Source organism: Pelodiscus sinensis, unplaced genomic scaffold (assembly GCF_049634645.1).
Source record: "Pelodiscus sinensis isolate JC-2024 unplaced genomic scaffold, ASM4963464v1 ctg189, whole genome shotgun sequence".
NCBI classification, from domain to species: Eukaryota; Metazoa; Chordata; order Testudines; family Trionychidae; genus Pelodiscus; species Pelodiscus sinensis.
The window spans coordinates 70,816-95,363 of NW_027465986.1; the positions used below are offsets into that span (position 1 = coordinate 70,816).

Here is a 24,548-nt window from a genome sequence, read left to right on the forward strand (position 1 = left end):
AGAATCTCCAAGGGTTAAGGGCTCAGGAGCCAACGGGAATTCTGCAGGTACGCCAGTCGCGCAAGGGAGAGCGGTGATGCGTCATGGCTGACTGACTCAGTGTTCTTGTAGAGGGCCCGATACATAGGCGAGACGGGGGGCAAGGGCTAAAGGATAGAATTCCCACAGCCACAGACCTTAGTGAGTGAGAGCTAACGCTGGCCTTTTTCGGCCACCCTTGCAGAGGAATCAGTGCGTGGCCGTGGGCTGAGAAGATAGCGTCCGAGATGGACTTGAGCTGCCTGGACGTGATTCTCGGAACACGGGAAGGGTCCTCAGCGTTCGGCCTTCCCATGGCTCTGTGTGAGTAAGAGGTGCGTGCTTTGAAATCTTCAAGCGTCCTGGCAGTATGTTTCTTCTGAGGCAGAGAGCTTTCTGCTGGGGCACGGAGCCTGGTGGCTTAGGGATTGGTGAAGGGGCAGTAGGCGGTTCAAGAGAGCGTGGATAGAGATTCAAGGCCTCCTTTCACTCCCCGTTCCTGTAGTGGCAGCGGGAGGGGGTGGCCGACGGTGGGAGGCTGCGGTGCGATGGTGGGAGGAGAAGCGATGCCGCGTCCTTGCGGACTGAAACGCTAAGTTGTTTGTTTGTTTTTTCCCCTCTGCTGTGTTCGGTAGCGAGCGATAAGAAGTCAACCCTCCCGGTGTCCTCCCGTCTGGGGATGGAACGGAAACGAGAACAGGGAGCTCGGGAGCTTGGTCGAAGCGAGGCGAGAACCGTCCGGCTGGGAGCGGAGCAGCCATCGCTTACCGGGAGATAAGTGTCGGGTGTGGAAATCTCTTGGCTTACGGCCCACTCGGGTCTAGGAAGGGAAGTCACGTTTGCTTAGACAGCGAGTCCGAGCGGAGGTTCCCGAGGTGCTTCCTTGGTAGTGGGAGAAACAGGGCTCCCGTTTGTCAGGGGTGCTGGTTTCTCTGGAACACGGTGTCCTTCTCAGCAGACGCTTGGCTCGAGGAGGAAGACGCAAGGTGGTAAGGTTTCTGACTGCCTCTTATGTGTTTCTCTCTTGTTGCTCTCTCGTATTGGCCAATACGTTCTGTCTGTCTGTTTCTGTCTGTGTCTTTGTCCTTGCTCTGCTTCTGCCGTGTCCTTGTACAGCACACTTGCAGGCATTCCAGGTGAGAATCTCCAAGGGTTAAGGGCTCAGGAGCCAACGGGAATTCTGCAGGTACGCCAGTCGCGCAAGGGAGAGCGGTGATGCGTCATGGCTGACTGACTCAGTTTTCTTGTAGAGGGCCCGATACATAGGCGAGACGGGGGGAAAGGGCTAAAGGATAGAATTCCCACAGCCACAGTCCTTAGTGAGTGAGAGCTCACGCTGGGCTTTTTTGGCCACCCTTGCAGAGGAATCAGTGCGTGGCCGTGGGCGGAGAAGAAATCGTCCGAGATGGACTTGAGCTGCCTGGACGTGATTCTCGGAACACGTGAAGGGTCCTCAGCGTTCGGCCTTCCCATGGCTCTGTGTGAGTAAGAGGTGCGTGGTTTGAAATCTTCAAGCGTCCTGGCAGTATGTTTCTTCTGAGGCAGAGAGCTTCCTGCTGGGGCACGGAGCCTGGTGAAGGGGGGGTAGGCGGTTCAACAGAGCGTGGATAGAGATTCAAGGCCTCCGTTCTCTCCACGTTCCTGGAGTGGCAGCGGGAGGGGGTGGCCGATGGTGGGAGGAGAAGCGTTGCCGCGTCCTTGCGGACTGAAAAGCTAAGTTGTTTGTTTGTTTTTTCCCCTCTGCTCTGTTCGGTAGCTAGCGATAAGAAGTCCACCCTTCCGGTGTCCTCCCGTCTGGGGATGGAACGGAAACGAGAACAGGGAGCTCGGGAGCTTGGTCGAAGCGAGGCGAGAACCGTCCGGCCGGGAGCGGAGCAGCCATCGCTGACAGGGAGATAAGTGTCGGGTCTGGAAATCTCTCGGCTTATGGCCCACTCGGGTCTAGGAAGGGATGTCATGTTCGCTTAGACAGCATCCCTCCATTCATGTTTCCATCAGCCCCTCTTTTTCCTGCCTAGAACACTCCCCATCCCACACTCTATCCCTATCCCTACCTTTCCCCCATCTATAGGACCCTTCAGCCCTGTTTCTTCCCTTCCCAACCCACAGTCCCTCCCCCCACAATCCCATCCCACCTGCCATGTGACCCCCATCACTACCTTCCCCCCAGCCCTCCTTCCGCAGGTAAGGACTCCCTCAACCACTCTCCTCTTCCTCCTCAACAAGCCCCCATCCCATGCCATCCCAAACTCCAGACCCTTCCAATCCATGCTCCCATCCATTGGGTCCCACCCCCCTTCTCTTCCTTTCTACACCCACATCCCATGGCAACCTGCACTCCTAACGCTGCCCTTCCTCCATCCATGCCTACACCCATACACGGTATGCGTGCTTTATTTTGTTTTGATAAACAACAGCAATCTCTCAACTGTAAAAGCTAGATTTTAATAAAACAAATGTAGTTTGTGTAATTTCTAACAGCAGGAGGGGAGCGGGAGAAGTTGTGCGTATGTTACTCCTCATTGAGGGGATGGGCAAACGTATGAGCTTACATTGTAGTGATTTCTCTCCCTCGTCAGATAATATTATTTTGGGTGTACTTTCCGGAGGGGAACTGCAATTGAGTGCTGGACGATTTTCTAGCTAAGCCTTACCGTAGAGAGCTGTTTGCAGACTCTGTGTTTCTACACTTGGTGCGTCCCAACCTGCGCGGGCTCCCAGAGGCCAGAGAGCCTAAGTCAGCAAAACAGGGAGAGGCTAGTGGAGCAAGTAGTCTCAGTGAAATCCCAGCACATCCGGTGGCATCCCAGAAGGAGGACCAAACCCATCAGAAGCTGGGCCTTTGAGAAAAGGTCTCTCCATGTACTGGGTAAGCTTGGAGGCCTCTCAAGGCGTACCTGCTCCCGGCAGTGCACTTAGTCCGTTACAGAAATGCTAACAGTGACAGTCGGTGAATGGGATGTTAGCGTATAGTCGTGTATACGATTAACTGATAAGCCTGGGCTTATCGGTTAATCCTGACAACTACACACGCTTCCCTCCCCCTTGCTGTCTCTAATACAGAGTCAGCAAGGGCTGGGCGGAGGTGAGAGCCTGTGCACGTGGGGAGCTGGCTTTTAAGTCATCGCCCCTGAAGCACCAGATTCCGCGGAGCTACGTGCTCCGTATCCATCGGTGCACTTCTGATACTGATAAGAACATAAGAATGGCTATACTGGGTCAGACCAAAAGGCCATCTAGCCCAGTAGCCTGTCTGCCAACAGTGGCCAGTGCCAGATGCCCCAGAGGGGGTGGACCGAAGACAATGATCAAGCAATTTGTCTCCTGCTATCCATCTCCAGCCTTTGACAAAGAGAGGCCAGAGGCACCATTTCTTCCTTCCCCCAGGCTAATAGCCTTTTATGGACGTAACCTCCATGAATTTATCTAGTTTTTTTTTAAAACTCTGTTATAGTCCTAGCCTTCACAGCATCCTCTGGCAAGGAATTCCACAGGTTGACTATGTGCTGTGAGAAGAACTACTTTCGCTTATTAGTTTTAAGCCTGCTACCCATTCATTTCATTTGGGGTCCTCTAGTTCTTATATTATGGGAACAAGTAAAGAACTTTTCTATATTCACCTTCTCCACACCACTCATGATTTTATAGACCTCTGTCATATCCCCCTCAGTCTCCTCTTTTCTAAGCTGAAAAGTCCTAGTCTCTTTAGCTTCTCTTCATATGCGACCTGTTCCAAACCCCTAATCATTGTAGTTGCCCTTTTCTGAACCCTTTCCAAAGCCAAAATATCTTTTTTGAGGTGAGGAGACCACATCTGTACACAGTACTGAAGATATGGCGTACCATAGTTTTATACTTCATTTTAGTTGCCCTTTTCTGAACCTTTTCTAATGCCAAAGTACAGTATCTTTTTGAGGTGAGGAGACCACATATAGTACGCCCACATCTTGAACACTTTGTACAGAAGTTTTATATAGGGGCATTAAGGAAGTCTTCATCTTATTTTCTATCCCTTTTTTAATAATTACTAGCATCCTATTTGCTTTTTTGACCGCATACTGCATTTTCAGAGAACTATCCACGATAACTCCAAGATATCTTTCCTGATTAGTTGTAGCTAAATTGGCCCTCATCATATGGTATGTATAGTTGGGGTTATTTTTTCCAATGTGCGTTACTTTATACTTATCCACATCAAATTTCATTTGCTATTTTGTTGCCCAATCACTACATTTGGTGAGATCTTTTTGAAGTTAAACAGTTACACAATTGCTTTTGTCCTTAAGTCCGAGCAGTGGGTGGTAGGGAGTGGCCTCAAAGGAAGAGGAAAGCAGAGGCTGTGGTCTTTTGTCTGGGTGTCACGTTAGTGGATTTTAAGGGGAGCAGCCAGATCACTGCTGCACCAATTGGGGGGAGGTGTTTGCCCCAAAGTCTATACAAAGGGGGCCATGCGAGATGTCAAATGAAAGTCATGTTCTACTGATTCTGTATATGCTACTCATGTACTTGTATGATATCTGTGTGTGGAGTTATGAATATGGAGTCTGTGCTGATATTGGCCTGCACTGCCTGTTGTAAAGGAGGATTGTCCGTTGAATGAGTATGCTAATTAGCACTGGTCCAGGGATAATGGCTCTCAAGGTGCCCAATACACACCTGAGGACTGTGTCTGGGAACATGCAACCCAGCCAGGGCAAAATGGCTGCTGACATATGAAACAGAGCTAAGTCATTCGACCATGTGACCTGCTCCACTTGGAAGGTACCGGGGAGATATACAAGTGCCATGAGGCGGACTCCATCTTGTTTTCAATTCTGCTACTGATCCTAGATGCAGCCTTGCAAGGAACAGAGAGCCGAGGAGGATTGCTGACCCATCCTGACATAGGATGAACACCAGAGACCTTTAAGATAGCAGTTATAACATCTCTGCTGAGAGCCTGCATCGAGAACTCGGTGACTGGTGCATGTAATGTATTTGCCTTAACAACCTTACTCTCATGCTTTTCTTTCTTCTATTAATAAACCTTTAGATTTCAGATTCTAAAGGATTGGCCCAGCGTGATCTTGTGGGTAAGATCCAGAGTGTAAAGTGACCGGGGATTTGTGGCTGGTTCTTTGGGACCAGAAAGACCCGTTCGGGGAAGGTGAGATTGGGTTCTACAACCCCCTCACCTGTGTGCAGGCCTGGGGCTAATTGTGGTACAGGGAGAGCTGGGGTGTCTGAGGGGTTTTGCTCGTGAGGCTTCTGGCTGGCCAGATTGGCAGCTAAAGCACTCAGTGTGACCGGTTTATGGCCTATTTGGGAAAGGCTTCCAGTCTGGGGCTGTAAGGAGCCCCGAGTTTTGAGCAATTCGCCCTGAGCGGACGCCCTCAGCTGTGCCAAGACCTGGCCCGGTCCGTCACAGCCACCTCCCAGCTCACCTCAACCCTCACCCTACCTTCTCCCCATTCATCTTTCAACACATAAGGACCCCCTCACCCACCCTCCTCTTCCTCCCTAACGGCCCCCAGCCCAACACGCTCTTGATCCTTCCAGTCCACCCGTCCATCCAGTGGATCCCTCAACCCCTCTTTTCTCTTCCTTTTAACACCCCCAGCCCATGGCAATGTGCACTCCTAACCCTGCCCTTTCTCCACCCATAAGGCCAAGGGCACCATTGTTTGAGGGGGGTAGGTGCCCTTGGTCCTATGGGTGTAGAATTGGGTAGAGAAATGGGGTAGGAGGGCAGTAGCCCCCCTCCTGAGTTTGAAACCCTGGATTTCATACATGAGGTGTGCTTAAAGCTCATGTCCTAACTCCAGAGGCAGTTCTTAAATGCAACAGAGTTTGAGCTGATGCGGCTTTGCCTTTGGGGCATGGACTTTATTATGCTTAAATCACCCCGCCCCTCTCGTTCTTTATAACAAATGGACGGACATTCAAGCAGTTGAAGTATTGTTAGATCCTCATAAAAACATTGCTGGGTACTCCCCGTAAAAGATGGGGGGGGGGTAACCCACTGTGGCACAACAAATGCAGGAGCAGGGGCCTGCAAAAGTACCCCAAAACCTGATCTCTCCAGGCTTTGGTACAAAAACTTCCCCCCAAAATCCTAAAACCCAAATTTTAGGGAATATCCACTGCCATCACCCAAGTAGTCCAAGAAAACTAGGGATGAGATCACTTGGGAAACCTCCTCCCTAAAACCTCAGGGGTACCTCAAGCTCTTTTTCCCCTCAGAGCTTGAAAAAGAAAAGAGAAAAACAAGCTGCAGTCTGTGTTAGCTGTCTCCCAGCCAGTCAGACAGAGTGCTTACAGATAAAACTAGGACACCAAAATAAAAAGTTTTTCTTTTCTAATTAACCTGCTATAGGTTTATTATCAAAACAATACTACCATTGCAAGTATAGTTAAGGTAGCTAGATGGCAAGGGCCACCAATTTGTATACTCAGAGGCTGTGTCTATACTGGCCACTTATTCCGGAAAATCAGCCGCTTTTCTGGAATAACTTGCCAGCTGTCTACACTGGCCACTTGCTTTTCCGGAAAAGCACTGACGATCTCATGTCAGTGTTCTTGCGGAAAACTATGCTGCTCCCATTTGGGCAAAAGTCCTTTTGCGCAAAACTTTTGCGCAAAAGGGCCAGTATAGACAGCTCAGCTTTGTTTTCCGCAAAAAAGCCCCGATCGCGAAAATGGCGATCAGGCCTTTTTTGCGGAAAAGCACGTCTAGATTGGCATGGATGCTTTTCCGCAAAAAACGCTTTTGCGAAAAAGCGTCCGTGCCAATCTAGACGCGCTTTTCCGAAAATGCTTTTAACGGAAAACTTTTCCGTTAAAACCATTTCTGGAAAATCATGCCAGTCTAGACGTAGCCAGAGACAATTCTGTGGGTTAGAAAGCTTCAAAGAGGAAAAAAAAACACTTTTAACATCAATTTGAAATTCCTAAACCATAAAACAATTAAAAACCTGATAGATTAATTAAACTTTGCCCTACTTACATATTGTGAAAAGACTTTTCTTAGAGAGAGCAAGACAGCCTCGCAGCTCCCTGTTACCTGGAAGAACCCACTCTGCCTCAGACAGAGGAGGAAAAAGTTAAAAATTGCTTTGTTCCCAGTTTGAAATCCCTACCTGTATTGTTATTGGCTGACCAAATATCTGGCTAGGATAACCCCTTAACCACGAGGACTGACCAGCAGCCTGGTGGCTATGACGGGGAGAGTAGGAATGAGTGTTATGCTTTTGGGATCTGCATTTGGACCACTGCTATTAAACGTCTCACAAATGTTCTTGAAAAAGGAGAGACTAAAGGGATAAATAGTGACTAAATCAAAGTTGATAGGCACTTCCCCATTCCTCCTTTGAAAAGTACAAGAGCCCAGCAGGGACTCTTGTGCATTTCAAAGTAGTGGAGCTTGGGTTCAGCTGGGGACTCTGAGTCCCCCACTGATCCCAGGCTCCATGGCGTGCTGCATGCCATGAGGAGCCCCAGGTCATGCCGTGTGGAACCTGGGGCCAGCTGGGGAAATGCTACGCAGAGCTGGGGATCAGCTGGGGAGTTCTCAGCTGACCCCGGGGTCCATGGCTGCCCCTTTAAACGTGTGGAGGTGGCTTTTCAAAGGGGCAGCTGCCGCAGAGCTGCCACTTAGAAAGCTGGGGCAGGGGGGAAGGAGTACTTCAATCTCAGAGAGGCAGCAAGGTGTGGGGAATCGACTAGCTGACTAGTCAACAGACAACTATCCCATAAGCATTTGCTTATGGGGATAGACTCGTCTTTAACATCCCTAATCCAAAGCTGGTAGGAATGAGTTAAAAAGGGGTCTCACAAAACTGGACGTTTGGGCAACACAAGAGCATATGAATCCGTGTTAGCCAACACAACAGAAAAAAGAGAGGAAGTGGCATGTGAGGTGTGTTTGCATTCTTACTGGCTTGGACTTGAGCGCATGGAAGATGAGTGTGTCTCTTGGCATAATCCTGATGTCAGTGGGGAGCTACAGCCAACTGACCCGTTGGTGTTCAGTCTGTGTCTTATAGCGGAACAGCCATGTTGTAGAAAGGGTTGGAGAGAGAGGGAGGTACTGGACGGTCTCATGCAGCTGTAGCATTTTTGGCAGTGATACTTCTTCCATGGGTTATTTGCTGTTCTTGCAGAGGCCTGCTGTAGGCAATCGGAGCCACTCTGGAGATCCAGCTAGATGAGGGGCATCTGCCTGAAGTGAGTCTGAGTCACCTGTTGTTCCTATTGACAGTGGAGCTGAGGAGCTCTCTCGTGACGGTGTAGGAGCTGGTGTATGTTTTGTGAAATTATCTTCAGCCAGTGTCTGTGCAGCGAGGTGCCTCCTTGCGAGTAGAGAGATGCTTGTGATTTCCATGGGACGGATCCTGGGGAAGGCAGAGCTCTGCCTGTGGCTGGTAATTGTCTGGGATTGTCCTTTCCTCTCCGTAAGTAGCTGCACGTGGGTCGCTGCCCTTCAAATACAGCGATGTGGAGGGAGGGACGACAAACTACAGAGCATCTGTCCGTGTAATCACTGGACATCATCACATTGTTCTCCAGTATTCTGGGTAGGGTGTGGGTATAGTGGACTGAGGGTGTGGTGAAGTGGAGATGGTCATAGTTTCTTATAAATTATGAGCATTTTAGGACCTGGATAGGCTGGAGAGGAATAAAGAAGGGGTCTCCAGTGACCAGCAGTTAGGTGATGCACATGTTTATGTCTGTGTTTTGACCACTAGTGGTGGTCGAGTTTACAAGTCTCCTCTCATTCTCTTTTCAGTTCTCAGTGGCATTGGATTCATGAAAGAATGGCTGACTTGTGGCAGAGACTAAAGCCTTGAGCCCATCACTAGGGCTGGAAGCCAGCTAGTGCAATGCAGACTAAGAGCAAATGGAAATTTGCAGTTTTCCTTCAGTACTTAGTTAGGCAGTTATACCTTGAATCTTTTAAAATTATTTTGAACAATGTCTACACTGCACACTTATGTCAGAATAAGCTAACTACTTTGAAATAGAACATCCAAACTACAGGGAAGCCTTGAAATTAGTCTGAGTCAGGCTCCCCTAATGTTGACGTACTACATTGATTTAGAGTCTCAGGAAGCACTGGGAAGTAATTACTTTGAATGACTCTGGGGAGTAGTTATTTCTAAATAAGAACAGCTGAGCATATATACTGAAGACATTTCAAAATAACAATTTCTACATGAGGGTTATTCCTCATCACAAACAGGAGTCATTAGCCTGTTATTTCATAACTCCTAACTGCCTAGCGTAAAAATGCTGCAACAGCATTGACACTCGATGGCCACTTTTGGCAATGCATGCACAATTCTGTAATGGAGCAACTCTGACACTCGGGGTGTGTCTAGACTACAGGGATTGTTCGAAAAATCTGTACCTGCGTCTAGACAGCCGCCGCGTTCTGTCGACAGTAAATCAACAGAATGCGGCGGTTTTGTTGACAGCGGTAAATCTCATTTTATGTTTTACGAGGAATAACACTATTTTTGACAGAGATCTGTCAAAATAAGGGAAGTGTGGATGCGGGGAAGATTTTTTGTCGAAAATAAAGGCCTCCGGGTAGAAGCCCTGGTGGACACTCCTGCCAGACCTTTCATCTCTATTGTTCCTGCCCAGACAACTTTGGGCACCGGGGAGGGAACATCAGGTGAGTGCTGTGAGGGTCCATCACACACAGGGCAGGGGAGGCGGGAGCAAAGTGGATGGTGCAGTACTGTGACATGTCATGCTGATCACATCCTGGGGGGAGGGGGACACACACATGGCTGACCTCAGGGAGGGACGTCTGACCTCAGGGAGGGATGTCTTACCCCTGCACCCGCATGGCTGCGAGGAACCACCTGCTCCTACAGACACTGATGCCAGGTACAGGCAGGGGTTTGGGACCCTGGGAATTGCCACACAGCTTCAGGCTTCTTAGCAACCTGCGGGAACCCCAACTGTGGCCTGGCACTTGTCTGTGCTGCTTGGCCATGGGGAGGGGGGCAGGATGGTGGCCTGCACACTGTCTGGGCTTCAGGGAGGCTGTGGCTGCTGCTCAGGGCATACCACTCCTTGCTGAGACCACATGAGCATCTGCTGATCCTAGAGGACAGGCACTGACTGCTGAGGAGGGCATGCTGTCTCTCAGGGAAAGTGTGAGCATGCATGACTGATGACTTTTCCCTCTTGTCCTCCACATCCAGCCCAGCTGTCCAGGAGGGTGGGGGGGGCCACACCTCTCCCACCTCCCAGACGGCTGCAGGGAACCCATCGGCACTGGCGCACGTATTTGGACCTGGTGCGTCAGCACATCTCGGCCCTGCAAGGGATGCAGGAGACCTGTAATCAGAGGATGCAGGCAGAGACAGAGAGGTGCAGTCGCTTGCTGGACGAGTTTGTGCAGCAGCTGTGGGAGAAAAACTCCAATTGTGTCTAAGGAGGGACTGTGCAGGAAATCAAAACTCTCTAACAGAAAACTGCTGTAAGGGTTAAAAGTTTTCCAGGCCTCTCTCCCTGTAACAGAGAGAAATCATCTTAACTCTAATCAAGACCCTTACAATGCCTATCTCAACTTCATGGAGACTCCTAGTCTGTCACAAATTGTTGTGTAAACTCTTATCTTTGTCACAGTTTGCCTTGTAGACTCCTCACTCAGGTTCTCATGTGCCTTTGTACTGTAAAACTTACTTCTAGCACAGCTGGTGTGAACAGAAATGTCTTAGAGTACTTCTGCTGAGACTTTGATATGTTAAAGAAAACAATCAACAACTAAACTGTCTGAACACACTGTATAAAGGATCCCGGAAACTCTCTCTCAGGGCTGCTGCTGCTCTCACTCTGGTAGCTGTCAGCCTGCATGCATAATAAAATTTTCCTTTTGGATTTCTCTCCTGCCTCACTGCTTTGACCTCCAGCCTCGGACCCTTCTGGGGACTCTGTACCCCAGGGGAGCGAGATTTCCTCAACACAGCGCACTGCTATTTGCACTGCTATCCGGGAGGCCATAGCCTTCCCCGGTCCTGTGTCTGTTCCTGCTCCTCCTGCTCAGCCTGCCCTCCCCCCCCACCCCTCCCCTCACCCTCCGATGCTCCTTCACCCGCTGCCATCCCAGACTCAGGTACAGCCGCACCTCCTGCCCAGCCCCAGCCCGCACGCGCAGCCATCTCCAAGCAGGCCTCCGCAGCGAGGGTGGCAGGGGCTCGTCATCCAGGTGGCACCCTCAGCCCTGAGCCTCCCCCCTCCCTTCCAGCTTGACATCCCCCTTCCTACCTGTGAGAGTCAGTAAGGGAAGCACTTTACTTTGTTAACAAACAATTTATTTTTGGGACTGGTTTGTGGCCTGTTTGGGAAGGTCACCAGTCTGGGGACTGTAAGGAGCCCCTAGTTTGAGCAATTCACCCAGAGCGGACGCCGTCAGCTGTAACCAGACCTGGCCCGGTCTGTCACAGCCTGTCTTTGTTCTCAGTGTGAATGTGGGGCTGGGAGGGGCTTTGGACGGGGGGGGAAGGCACTGGAGGCATCCGGCAATCCCACATTTGGAAGGCCCTGGGGAAACTCATTGGGCTCCTTGGGAGAATCACTCCCTCAGGGCTTCCTGAATGCGCAATCCCAGCTGGAGGGCTTGCCAGATGGCAGCTGTCCGGGGCTGCTCAAAGTGCCTCCCCTCCACAGCAGCTCGTGTCCCCCACGCTGGGAGGAAGGCCGCCTCTTTTCTCTCCACTAGGTTGTGCAGCACACAGCATGCAGCAACCACATCGGGGATGTTGTGTTCCCCCATGTCCAGCTGAGCGAGAAGGCATATAAACCTGCCCTTCAGACGGCCAAAGGCGCACTCTACCTCCAAGCAAGCCCAATTCAGGCGAGAGTTAAAGAGGTCCCTGCTCGCATCCAGGTGTCCAGTGAATGGCTTCATGAGCCAGGTCATAAGGGGGTTCGCCGTGTCAGTCACAATGCATGTAGGTATCTGAACATCCCTGACTGCATAGTTTCACTCCAGAAAGAATGACCTAGCCTGCAGGCTGCGGTACAGGTATGAGTTCCGGAAGATGCGGGCATTGCGTGCCTGGCCTGACCACCCGACGCAAATGTCTGTGAATTCTCCCCAACACAGTGAAAAGCAGAAAAAAACCCTGAACCTGAAAATAAACTGCTGTGGTGTCCGAGGAAGCAGGGCAACCAGAGCAAGCACTGCAGCAGCTTTGCTTTCCCTCCAGGAGGTAGGCAAGCCAAAAGCAGGAGCAGAGCAACGGCTGTCCGGGGGATCCCTTTAAGCACATGTCTCTGCAAAGGGCATGCAGCAACACCTGGAAATAAAGGCTGCCCCCATGCCCTGCCAGAAGCACTTCTGGGTGCCTTTTTTTTTTTTTGAAAGAGCATCTGGCAGTCTGGACGCTCTTTTTCGAAAAAGCTGATAGCATGATGCGGAGCAAAAAAATTGATCTAGAAGCTTTTTCAACAGAGGCTTTTTCGAAAAATTACTTTAGAAAAGGCCTCTGTTGAAAACGGCGTGTAGTTTAGACGCACCATCGGCAGCCATTTGCTGATAGACAGGCACAAATCTCTAAGGGTGTGTCTCCACTACAAAGTTAATTCGAACAAACAGCCATTAGTTGGAATTAACTTTAATAGCGGCTATACAAACAAACCGCTAGTTTGAATTTAAATCGAACTAGCGGAACGCTTAATTTGAACTAGGCGTTACTCCTCGTAGAGTGAGGTTTACCTAGTTCGAATTAAGTAGTTCGAATTAAGGGCTGTGTAGCTACTTAATTCGAACTAGTTGGAGGCTAGCCCTTCCCAGGTTGCCCTGGTGGCCACTCTGGGCCAAACCAGGGAAACTTTTCTGCCCCCCTCCCGGCCCCGGAGCCCTTAAAGGGCCACGGTCTGGCTACAGTGCTTGTGCCAGTTGCAATCCTGCCAGCACCCAGCCAGCAGACCCTGCACCTGTCACGGCATGAGCCAGCCACTGGCTGCCACCCAGCCCTCTGCCTCTTCCCAGGACCAGGCTGATGGCTCCCAGGAGCCTGCCTGGGGCTGCAAGAGGCGGGCGCCCGCCTGATCTAGTGCAGAGATTGTGGACCTCGTCAAGGTTCGGGGGAGGCCTCCAACATCCACGATCTCCACACTAGGCACAGGAATATGGCCATCTAGGGCAGGATAGCTGCCAGCCTGGCCACCAAAGGTCACATGTGAGCCCATGAGCAGGTTTTCATGAAAATCAAGTTGGTCCAGTGAGATTCCCGGCCCTGAGCTTAGAACATAAAAACGGCCATACTGGGTCAGACCAAAGGTCCATCTAGCTAAGTAGCTTGTCTGCCGACAGAGGACAGCACCAGGTACCCGAAGGGGATGGACCTAAGACAATGACCAAACGATTTGTCTCGTGCCATCCATCTCCAGCCTTCCACAAACAGAGGCCAGGGACACCGTTCCTACTCCATGGACCCAACCTCCCTGAATTTATCTAACTTCTCGTTAAACTCTGTTATAGTTCTAGCCTTCACAGCCTCCTGGGGCAAGGAGTTCCACAGGTTGACTATGTGCTGTGAGAAGAACTACTTTCGCTTATTAGTTTTAAGCCTGCTACCCATTCATTTCATTTGGGGTCCTCTAGTCCTTCTATTATGAGAACTAATGAAGAAGTTTTCTTTATTCACCCTCTCCATACCACTCATGATTTTATAGACGTCTATCATATCCCCCTCAGTCTCCTCTTTTCTAAGCTGAAAAGTCCCAGTCTCTTTAGCCTTTCTTCATATGGGACCTGTTCCAAACCCCTAATCATTGTAGTTGCCCTTTTCTGAACCCTTTCCAAAGCCAAAATGTCTTTTTTGAGGTGAGGAGACCACATCTGTACACAGTATTGAAGATATGGTGTACCATAGTTTTATACTTCCCCTCCTCCTTCTTCCCCTGGCTTCCCCCTTCCAGCTCCCTCCTCCCAGGTTTCCACCTCCCCTCTCCCACCCTCTCTCCCACCACCTTTTCCCAGTCTCCCCAGAGGTTAATCCCCACCCCTCAGTTTTCAAAAATATAAACTCTCTTTATTTAACAACACACGTGTCATTTATTTTTTAAATCAGGAAGGGGGCTAGGGAAGGGTAAGTGGAAGGAGGTTAGGGAGGAATGGGGCATGAGCCCCCGATGGGGAGGACTGGGGTGGCTCTGCGGGCTCCTCGGGGTGGAAGCTCTCCTGCAGGGTCTCCTGGATCCTGACAGCCTCCCAATTGATCCCCTTGTATGGCAGCCTGCGGCAAGTGCAGCTGGGCTGATGGCCAAGTGCTTTGATGTGCCTCCAAGACAGGACTGCTTTGCTGTCCCTCATTGAGGTAGACAAGCAAGTGGGGAACCCTGAGAACTGTCTGTCTGGGGTGGGGGTCGGGTTCCTTTAAGCAGAACCCTCGGCTAGCAGCTCCACACTCTAAGTCCTAACCTGATGCCCTGCAGGCACTGGTTCTGGCCAGCCTTAACTTCGGTTCAGGGTCCACTCAATGTGGATACGCTATTTCGAATTAGCAAAATGCTAATTCGAATTAGTTTTTAGGTCTAGATGCAGTAATTTGAATTAGCTTAGTTCGAATTAACTAATTTGAATTAAGTTAGTTCCAATTAGTGCTGCAGTGTAGACATACCCTAAGGGTGTGTCTACACTGTACCATTTTTCTGGAATAAGGGACATTATTCTGGCAGAACAACAGTAGCATCCACACAGCAATTGCGTTATTTCAAAAGAAAATTGAAACAATGGAGGGCTTATTCCTCACGGAATGAGGTTTACCAGTGTCGGAAAAACGCCTCTTCTGAAAAAGCTTTTTCAGCAGTGGGTGAGCGAGTGAACGCTCCACTGCTGCTATGTCAAAATAGCACCTCATTCTAAAGTTAGTCCTTTCCAGTGCATCCTGGGGCGCTAAATCGAGATAGAGCGTCCACACTACCGGGACGCCTCAAAATTAGTCTGAGATAAGCTCCCCTAATGTAGATGTGCTATTTCCAAAATCAGCTTTTACAGAAGCTATCTTCCAGAATAGCTTTCTCCGAACGAAACTTGCGGTGAAGACAAGCCTGCAGTGTAAACATACCCTAAGGGTATATTTCAAAAAGCACTTAGCGATTTCAAACTAAAGCTCCACACTGATTGGATGCAGAATTGCATTTAAGGCCACTCAGAACCACTTCAGGCAGGGCTTCGGGTCAGCAATTACTTCTGGGAGCTGCTGCTTGAGGCTATCTGAGACCCTTTCACCTGGCAGGGCAGGCTCGTGGGCCCATCCCACCCACCCTGGGAGCGGCCAAACAGCCAACATAGACCCCCCCAGGGATGGAGCTGGCTCCCACATTAGGAAGGCAGGAGAAGGGACCCACTGAAGGCAGGGAGACAGAGTGGGATCTCCAGTGAACTCAGGGATAGGGCAGGGATTTGTCTGGGGAGCACAGAATGGTGGGCTTGATCCCACCCCCCTCTGCCCACACCATTAGTGGCTGGGCAGACAACACCATCTGCCTCAGGGATGGGCCTAGGTCATGTGTTAGAGAAGCGGGATAAGGGACCCTCTGAAGGTAGCAAAGGATACCCCCCCTCCCCTGTACAACCATTTCTCGGGTGCTTCTCCTTTCCCTGGAGGGACAGCAAAGCCTTAGCTCTGACTGCTCCGGTTGCCTTTGTGGACACCTCAGCTTGCCAGTCGTGGAGCTAGAGCTGCCTCTGGGCACTTGACGGCCCTTAGCTATCGTGCTGCAGTTTCTACAGGCTGCCGTCCTGGCCATGCAGGAACGCAACCACCAGCTGATTGTCCGGGAGCGCAGCTCTTCCAGCTGCACCACACTGTGCACCGCCGCTTCTTGCGCTGGAGACTAGTTCTGACTGGTGGGACCGGCTTGACATGGAGCTCTGGGATGACCAACAGCGGCTCCAGAATTTCTGCACAAGGAAGGAGACCTTCCTGGAGCTGTGTTCCTGGCTCTCCCCTGCCCTCACACGACGGGACACGCATGTGACCCACATTCCCCTCTGGAGAAGCGGGTCACCATTGCCGTGTGGAAGGTCACCACGCCGGACAGCTACCGATGTGTCGGGAATCAGTTTGGTGTGGAAAAGTTGACCGTCAGGGCCCACGTCATGCAGGCGTGGCGCTCTCCAGCTAAGGTCCTGGAAGGGGGGTGTGAAGTGCTGGAATGGGGAATCCTAGGGAAAGGGTGGTTGGGGGTGATGGAGAAGCCCCTTTCCCAGGCAATTTTTCAGTCCCACAGCCCTGCCAGGGATAGGCTATGTAGGGGGTGGCTCCTGATATGTGTGGGCAGGGAAGAGGTGGGCTGGGGGACCTGCACAGGGCTCAGGCACCCCAGTGATTCTCTGTTTGTTGGTCTCCTGCTATAGGTGGTGCGGTGTGATGGGGAGCCCCCAACCCTGCACCCCCATCCACAGCCAGATGTGTCTCTTGGCCAGCCAGTAGAGTTAAAGAGTTTATTTCTTTTCAGCGACACAGCATAGCATAAGAGAGATGTTAACACAGGAGCAAGGACAGACAGCTTTATTCCTCTCGAGGGGAAGGGGCTTCACTCCCTTTCTTGGTCTAAAACATCCTCACTCCACCTAGCCCAGCCGAGACTAACTCAACTCCCAGGCCCTACCCCCCCCAGCCTGATGGCCGACCCCGCCTCTCTTCTTTTGTCTCACCCTCTGGGAACAGCCTTGTTATCTGCTCAGGCTGAGACTTAGGTGTCTGGGGCCAATACACATGAGGGAATCACACATAACAACACAGCCAGGAGGGAACACTGGGTTACAAAGTAGACAGCACCTGCACTATGTCACATGCGGGCCATCGACACCATCCACCTCAGCAACACGGAACCGTGTGGTAGTGATATTACTGACTGCACCCACATCCCTGCCCAAGCGCCGACTACCAGGCATCTATGTATATAAACCACGAGGTTACTTCTCCATGGTCCCACAGGCCCTCTCAACCACCGTGGGCAGTTTACCGACATTTTCTTAGGCTGGTCGAGGAAGACACGTGACGCTTACATCTTCTGCGACTCCAGAGTCTTCCAGAAGCTGGAGGCAGGCAGTTTATTCCCTGACCTCATCATCAGGGTGGGGGATGTGTACATGCAACTGTGCATTGTGGGGGATGTGACCTACACTCTGTTGCCCTGGCTCACGAAGCTTTACACCGGACACCTTGACCCTAGCAAGGAATGCTTCAATTCCCGGCTTGGCCGGGCCCACCCTGTAGTGGAGGGTGCCTTTGGGTGTCTCAAGGTGAGGTAAATATATGGAGCTATACCTATTTATAGCTCCATATATTTATTTATATTAATCTCATAGACCTGGAACGGACCTTGATAGGTCACTGAATCCAGTCCCCTGCCCTCGTGGCAGGACCAAGTACCATCCCTGACAGATTTGCCCCAAATCCCTAAATGGCGTCCTCAAGGATTGAATTCACAATCCTGGGTTTAGCAGATCAATGCTCAAACCAGTGAGCTATTCCTCCCCCCATAGGTTGAGATGTCTTGTCACCCGGCTGGATGTTGGGGAATGGAACATTCCCCCAAGTTGTGGCCAGTGTTCTGTGCTCCACAATATTTGTGATCCGAAGGGGGAGGTGTTCCTCCTGGGCAGAGGGTGGTGGGGGGGGGGGGGGAGCAAAGGCAGGCCAGGTCAGCAGGCCCTTTGAACAGCTGCGCACAGCTGCCATCCAGGAGGCTCATCAGGTGGGGGTGTACATCCGGGAGGCCCTGAGGGAAAGTTTCTCACAAGGACCCCAGTGACACGCTCCCCAGGACCTCCCCACTAGGGGCCTGTGCCTTGCCCCTCTTTGCCTTTCCTCTCAATCCTCCCCCTGCTCCCCTGCAGAGACAATAAAACTGACATTGACCCCAAATAAAAAACACACCCAGTTTATTGTTTCCAAAAAACAAAGTAACTGGAGAGGGGCTGGGGAAAGAATCTGGGAGAGGAAAGTGGGTGGAGGGAGAACCTTTGAGGGTGAAGGAGGGGTAAAGAGAGTCTCAGAGTTCTACAGAGTACTTGAAATAAGATACACAATTAAAATACACAATTTGTATAGCTCAATCTCAATGGTATTTCAAAATGGCTTATTTCATCATTTGGCGCTGTCTATGTGATGCCAAATTTCAAAATAAGGTGCTCTAAGAAAACGTCCCTTTCGCCTCATAGAATGATATTTACAGGGACTTTGGAATAATGAATAAAAAAACCCCAAGTTTGCTGTGAAGATGAGGGATTGATATTTTGGGATTCTTGGGTATATGGAAATAGCCAAACATTACAGCTACACTGCACTGCTATGTTCACACTGGGGAATTAAGGTATTTTGGGTATTTTCAAATAAAGTATTTGAAAATATTTTTCAAAATAGTGTGTTCCCACAACAGGGAAGCATCAAAATTTGTGAGAGGTAGGCGCCCTTAGTAAGGACATGCTACTTTGACTCAAAGTATGTCTACACTACACACTTATTTTGGCAAGTTATATTCTGAAATAGATGTTTTAGAATATGCTATTTTGAAATAGCATTTCCCCATTACAGAGAAGCCTTGTAATTACGCTGAGGCAGGATGTGCTACCTTGATTTAGAGCCCCAGGAAACACTAGAGCATAATTACTTTAATGGCCCTAGGAAGGAGCTATTTGTAAATAGCGACAGTGGAGCATACACAATCTAGAAATAGCAATTTCAACAATGGCATTATTCTGGAACAATAAACTGTCGTGTCACAAAAAATAAAAAGCCTGTTATTCTGAAATACGTTCAAAATAACGGGCTTCCCCTCTGGATGCTCACGTTACCACTTTTCTAAAGTGATGTCTTATAGACGTGCTGTTAGTTACTCCCCAGTGCTTCCTGGGACTCCATTTTGAGTGACTGTGGGGAGTACTTACTCTGTTATACAGCACAAGCCTTACATTGAAATAATCTTTTTTATTGGGAAATAAGATCATCTGAGCATATACACTGAATCCATGTCAATTTAAAACAGGAAATATTATTAGGGTAGAAATGCCCCATTCCGAAATACCTGCCCTTAGCAGAGCAACAGTGACACTCGGTGGTCATTGCCGGTAATGCACGTGTAATTCTGTAGCGCCTCCACAGTGCCACTCGGTGGTCATTGCCGGTAATGCACGTATAATTCTGTAGCGCCTCCACAGTGCCACTCGGTGGTCATTGCCGGTAATGCACGTGTAATTCCGTAGCGCCTCCACAGTGCCACTCGGTGGTCATTGCCGGTAATGCACGTGTAATTCCGTAGCGCCTCCACAGTGCCACTCGGTGGTCATTGCCGGTAATGCACGTATAATTCTGCAGCGCCTCCACAGTGACACTCGGTGGTCATTGCAGGTAATGCACGTATAATTCTGCAGCGCCTCCACAGTGACACTCGGTGGCCATTTGCGGTATTGCGGGCACAATTCTCTAAGGCTGTGTCTAGACTGTGTACATTGGCACAAGAGGGCTTTTTCCCAAGCGGGTACATCACTGTTCTTGCGCAAGAACATGGACAATCGTCAGTGTTCTTGTGCAAATTCTCGCAGCCAGTTTAGACAGCTGCCAAGATTTTGTGCAAAAGCAGCCACTTTTGTGCAAAATCTTGCCAGTCTAGATGGACCTTTAGGCTACGTCTAGACTGGCATGATTGTACAGAAATGCTTTTAATGGAAAAATTTTCCGTTAAAGGCACTTTCAGAACAGAACATCTAGATTGGCAAGAATGCTTTTATGCAAAAAGTGCTTTTGTGGAAAAGCATCTGTCCCAATCTAGATGCGCTTTTCTGCAAAGAAGCCCCAATTGCCATTTTTGTGTTCGGTGCTCTTTTGCGGAAAACAAATCTGAGCTGTCTTCACTGGCGCTTTTGCTCAAAAGGGAGCAGAATAGTATTTCTGCAAGAAGCACTGATTTCTTACAGTAGGAAGTCAGTGCTTTTGTGGAAATTCAAGCGGCCAGTATAGACAGCTGGCAAGTTTTTCTGGAAAAGCGGCTGATTTTTCCAGAAAAACTGGCCAGTCTAGACACAGCTCTGGGGAATAGTTATTTCAAAATAACAGGCCAATTCACGCTCACTCAATTTGTCCTGTGTCTGTTGCTAGTTGTTCTCCATGTACACTCAGTTTCCTCAGACTGGGCCTCGGGTTTGGGCAAGAGTAAGGGGTCTGGCTCTGGGTGAGATTTTTGAGGTGTGGGGGTTGGGGCAGGGTTTTGTGGTGTGGGAAGGGGTGAGGGGTTTTGTGTTTACATCCACTGTCTCGGGCCCATGGGACATTTGAAATGGAATGGCTTCTAGGTAATTGCTACCTTTGTCCTTTACCAGTGGTGCTGGGGTGGGTGGGTGTGTGTGTGTGTGTGTGTGTGTGTGTGTGTGTGTGTGTGTGTGTGTGTGTGTGTGTGTGTGTGTGTGTGTGTGTGTGTGTGTGTGTGTGTGTGTGTGTGTGTGTGTGTGTGTGTGTGTGTGTGTGTGTAGGGCTGGGTTGCCTTTAGAACTGAGCACTGTCCTAGCAGCTGCTGCTCCATACTTGGCCACCCATGTTCTAATTTGTGTCAGGAGACCTCAGATTGAGGTCTGAGACCTTTGTGTATGAAAATTAAGTATTGGGGGAGGCAGTGGGGTCTAGAGGAGATGGGGGGAGGGAGCCTGAAAGGAAGCGTTGGCCAGTGCTGAACCTCACATCATCAGAGTACAAGTTCTCACAGGTTGCCATTTGCCCATCATATTGGCTCTGGGGGGCATGGTGGGTTTCTTGTTTGTATCAGGTGGCCGGCACTATAACAGGGAATGACCCCCCCCCTTCAGCTTGAGAATGAGGCAGCGTGTATCCTCTCTGGCACCAGCCAAGTAATGTTTCCTACACTCTGCATATACTCCAGTTCAAACACCCTCTTCAGTACATCTAAAGTAGCTATTTCAGCACCCAGTAGCTATGTACGCCCTGAGAAACCCTTTTTCAGGTTCCTAAAAGGAAAACCTTGCCCCCAGAAAGGGGGGTGACTGTAGCCTCACCTGGTCACAGAGTTTGAGTCTGTGGAGAGTAGTATTTGTTAGGAGAACAGATGATAAATGCTTCAGCATGAGCTGCTCTTGTCGCTGCTAATGTAGAAATGAAGTAAAGGGAGTGTGTGGCCTATGAGTCTGCATTTATACCTTCCTTTGGCCTACAAGGCATGCTGGGATATTGAGGGGCGGAGCTTATGGTAGCATTTAAGCTGGGCATCTAGGCCCAGGGAGTCATTCAGCTTTGGGTTGCTTTGAGGAGGTGTAGCTAGGTACTCCTATGATTATGGTGAGTGTTGATATTGGGTAACGCTGGGCTGTATTTTTGGTTAAAGTACCATTCTTCTGTTCTCATTTTTGTATTGTGATTTAATTGCATTTTATGTTATTTGTAGTGTATTTAATGCATGTGGGAAGATGATACAGGGAATTGTTTCCGATAGCCATTCTGCAAAACACACATCATTAGCATCGATAGGATTTCTAGAGTGTCTGCTGCAGAAGCATAGCAGTTTTCTGGCTGGGTTAGGTAGGGGCTGCTCTGAGACTACTGTAATGTGTAATGCAAGTTCTCTCTGATTCATTGTACTCGTGGGGCTTTAGATGACTGAACATGAAAGAAAAGGGGAAAAAAATATAGCTGAAGTTAGCAATCAGGTTTGCAGTTGGGTTTTATTTGCAAGTATTGTCCAATTTTGTACGGATCGGTGTTGTCATTTTCAAGACGTGTGAATATTTTTATGCATTTTTCTCGTAGCGCCGTAGGTCTGTGAGTCCTCGACGACTGAGGGGAACGAGACATCGAGAGGGGAAACGCCTGTCAAATCGTCCTAGTTAAGTATCTGCCAAAAGGTTTGATGACGAGAAGCATTCCTGCGGTTGCGTCTTCTCGTTTTTGTACAGAAGCTCTCTAAACGGTGACTGTCGCTAATGGGAGTAGGAAAGGCATGTGGGTGGAAGGTCATTGTAGGAAGGGACCATGCATTTCCTCTGGAGGAAAGGGTGTTTCTGGGCCAGTGACCCATCTGTAGCTAGAGATGCTCCACTCTCAGTTGCCTGTCTGTTACACTGCACTGGGCTTGCATAATCGGTCACTGCTACTTTTTTCTTTCATCCTCTTCTGGGTGTCGGTTTTCTGCAGAGCACGAGAGCATCTTAGTTAACGATGGGCTACTGTGGCAGCAAGAGAGGGAGGACGAGCAGGAGTATGTAGAAGCGTAGCCATTTTCCGTGTCCTCAAAAGCGATCGAGGCGGAGGGGGTGCGGCAGCGGGGCACGGGGAGTGTACTTTGTAAAAGAAATGTCTTTTGTTAATGAAGCAGTAGGCGGTTGAAGTTTGCTCATGGGCAAGAACGGTACCGGATGCGGATGCCGGTCGTCACGTTCCACGGAGGATCGTGACCATTTGTTCATTCGTCTGGGAAGACGTCACCGACCGAGGGACGACGACGTACAAGAGGGATGGCCTGTAGACAAAGGAAAAGAAGACCTTGAGAGCAGGAGGGGACATCAAAGTTAAGCGTCTTTCCGAGAGTCGGATGGTCCGAAGGATTTGTGAGGCTGAGGTTCATTGTTTAGGAACGGAAGTCCTGTCACACGTGGCTATTGTCAAGAGGGATGGGGGGGCGGGGGGGTCGTTATATGGAGGAAGTGAGTATTTCTCCCGAGAGAGCGATGCGCACGTTGTAGTAAAAACTAAGTGTGCTTCTTCCCCTCCATTGCTTAAGCTTGAAACAGCATGTATCATTTAGGTGATTGTGCATGTCTTAGAAGCTGCTAAACTTTCCGCCAGGGAACTGAGTAAATTTGCAGCGACCGATCACGTTGCGACACGCTGACCGGAAGGAATGTGAAATCTATAAAAGTTTCAGCTCAGGTGATGGTCAAGGTTGACCTTGCTTTGAGTGCCGAGCTCCTCGGCCGAACTTGTTTGCTAACCATAAAATAGAGTTGGACCCGGCCTGAAAGCGTGACTCTCTTCGTGAGGCAAATTGAACTAGCCTGCAGGGGACAAAACTAGCAATTTATGCAACAATGTCACTAGAGATGCACTGGGTTTGCACGAGCGGTCACCACTATGTCTTTTGTTCTATACGCAGTTGTGGTTTTCTGAAGCAGATGCGAGCGTCCTAGTTAGCGAGAGGCCCCAGCGGGGTGGGAAATGCGGAGGGCTACGTTCAGGAAGTGAGTTGCGTCTCTGTCATAGATACGTACGTGTCAGGGGTCTTTCGGGCATCGGATCGGTTATTTTAGCAAACGGAGAGCGATAACTTAGCATCGTCGCTTTTAGCGCTAATGCGGCATTTGTTGTCGACGTGCCATAGGAGGATTCGAGCACAGAGTCGAGGGAACGAGGCACGGGAAGTCCATCCCGTTCGGTCCACGTGGTTTGCAGCAACGGAGACGCAAGCGGAAGCGGCATAACCGGCGGCATCCGTGAGGGAAGTCTAAGTTAGAGCTTTGAGCTCAGCCTTGACCAAGGGAACGTGGCCTTTGCTGCGTTAGGTGAGGCGGGCTAATTGCGAAAGGGTCCTTGGCTAATTACATTAACTTGGATGCTGTTTTTCCACGCCTGTCGTCCCTTCTAAGGCGGCGTGCCGTCGTCGGGTCGTTAGCGCGGTTGTCGTCACGTACGATCAAACGTGTCGAGTTTTGTCATTTTCTTTGAACAGATCGCAGACGTGCAATGTAGGCGTGGAGATGCGTCGGTATTATCAGAAGCATAGGAATAATGGCGATGAGGGCCGTGTGGAACGTGCGTGGTGGGGGGGGTGAGCGTTGCGATACTAGCTTGGCGAGGGGTCTCATGACGTGCGATTCTCGATGTAGTTATTTAAGGGTTTGTGGGGGAATGGGACAGAGTCATGTCAAAATAGATGCCATTTCCATAAATGTAACCGGCTTACAATAGTCTTTAGCGCATAGGCCATTTGTCATGTTAAGTTTTTGTCATCGTTGTAGGTTCTGCATCCAGAAGATATCTAATTTGGAGAACCGGCGATGTAGTTGGCGAGTGGAATAATTTTTTTCTGTCACGAAGTGGATTCGATTTCACATTTGCAAGTTAAGTACAGCCATCGATCGGGGTGTGTGTTTGTCGTGCGCCGTCTACGTTTCACTTGGGAAATGTGGTTCACCGGGCGCACGTCACTGGGGAAATTCACACGTGTTTTTTGGAAGCGAAGGTTTGCATTTGTCGTACATGCCTTAACTGTGAGAATTGGTTTTCATTTCCATAGGAAGCGTTCCCCGTTGGTGTGATGTGAAGATTTCGCCATGACCGGAGACGAGTTTGGCGTGTGTTTGTCGGTTTGGAAGATGAAGAGTTTGCATAGGATTCGCTTTCAGATTTGCAAGTTAAGTACGGTCCCGATCAGGGTTTTGTTTTGTTGTGCGTGTTCTGTGTTTCGCTTGGGAAATGTATTTCACTGGGTGCATGTCACTGGGGAAATTCACATACATAACATAGCACATGTGTTTTGGAAGCGAAGGTTTGTGTTTGTTATATGTGTCTTAACTG

At 49.8% G+C, this 24,548-nt stretch overlaps 1 long non-coding RNA gene across 3 annotated transcripts; it reads left to right on the top strand.

Annotated features, from left to right (window-relative positions):
• Positions 1–940: 940 nt before the first annotated feature.
• Positions 941–9,526, top strand: LOC142825719 (uncharacterized). Of its 3 annotated transcripts, XR_012900075.1 has the most exons (6): positions 947–1,510; positions 1,775–1,924; positions 2,598–2,887; positions 4,849–4,986; positions 8,160–8,420; positions 8,786–9,526. It is a non-coding gene; the product is annotated as an uncharacterized LOC142825719 (long non-coding RNA). The 3 variants fall into 3 exon arrangements; XR_012900073.1 differs by having other exon boundaries at positions 941–1,510; positions 8,160–9,526; XR_012900074.1 differs by lacking the exon at positions 2,598–2,887 and having other exon boundaries at positions 946–1,510; positions 8,160–9,526.
• The last annotated feature ends 15,022 nt before the right edge of the window (positions 9,527–24,548 follow it).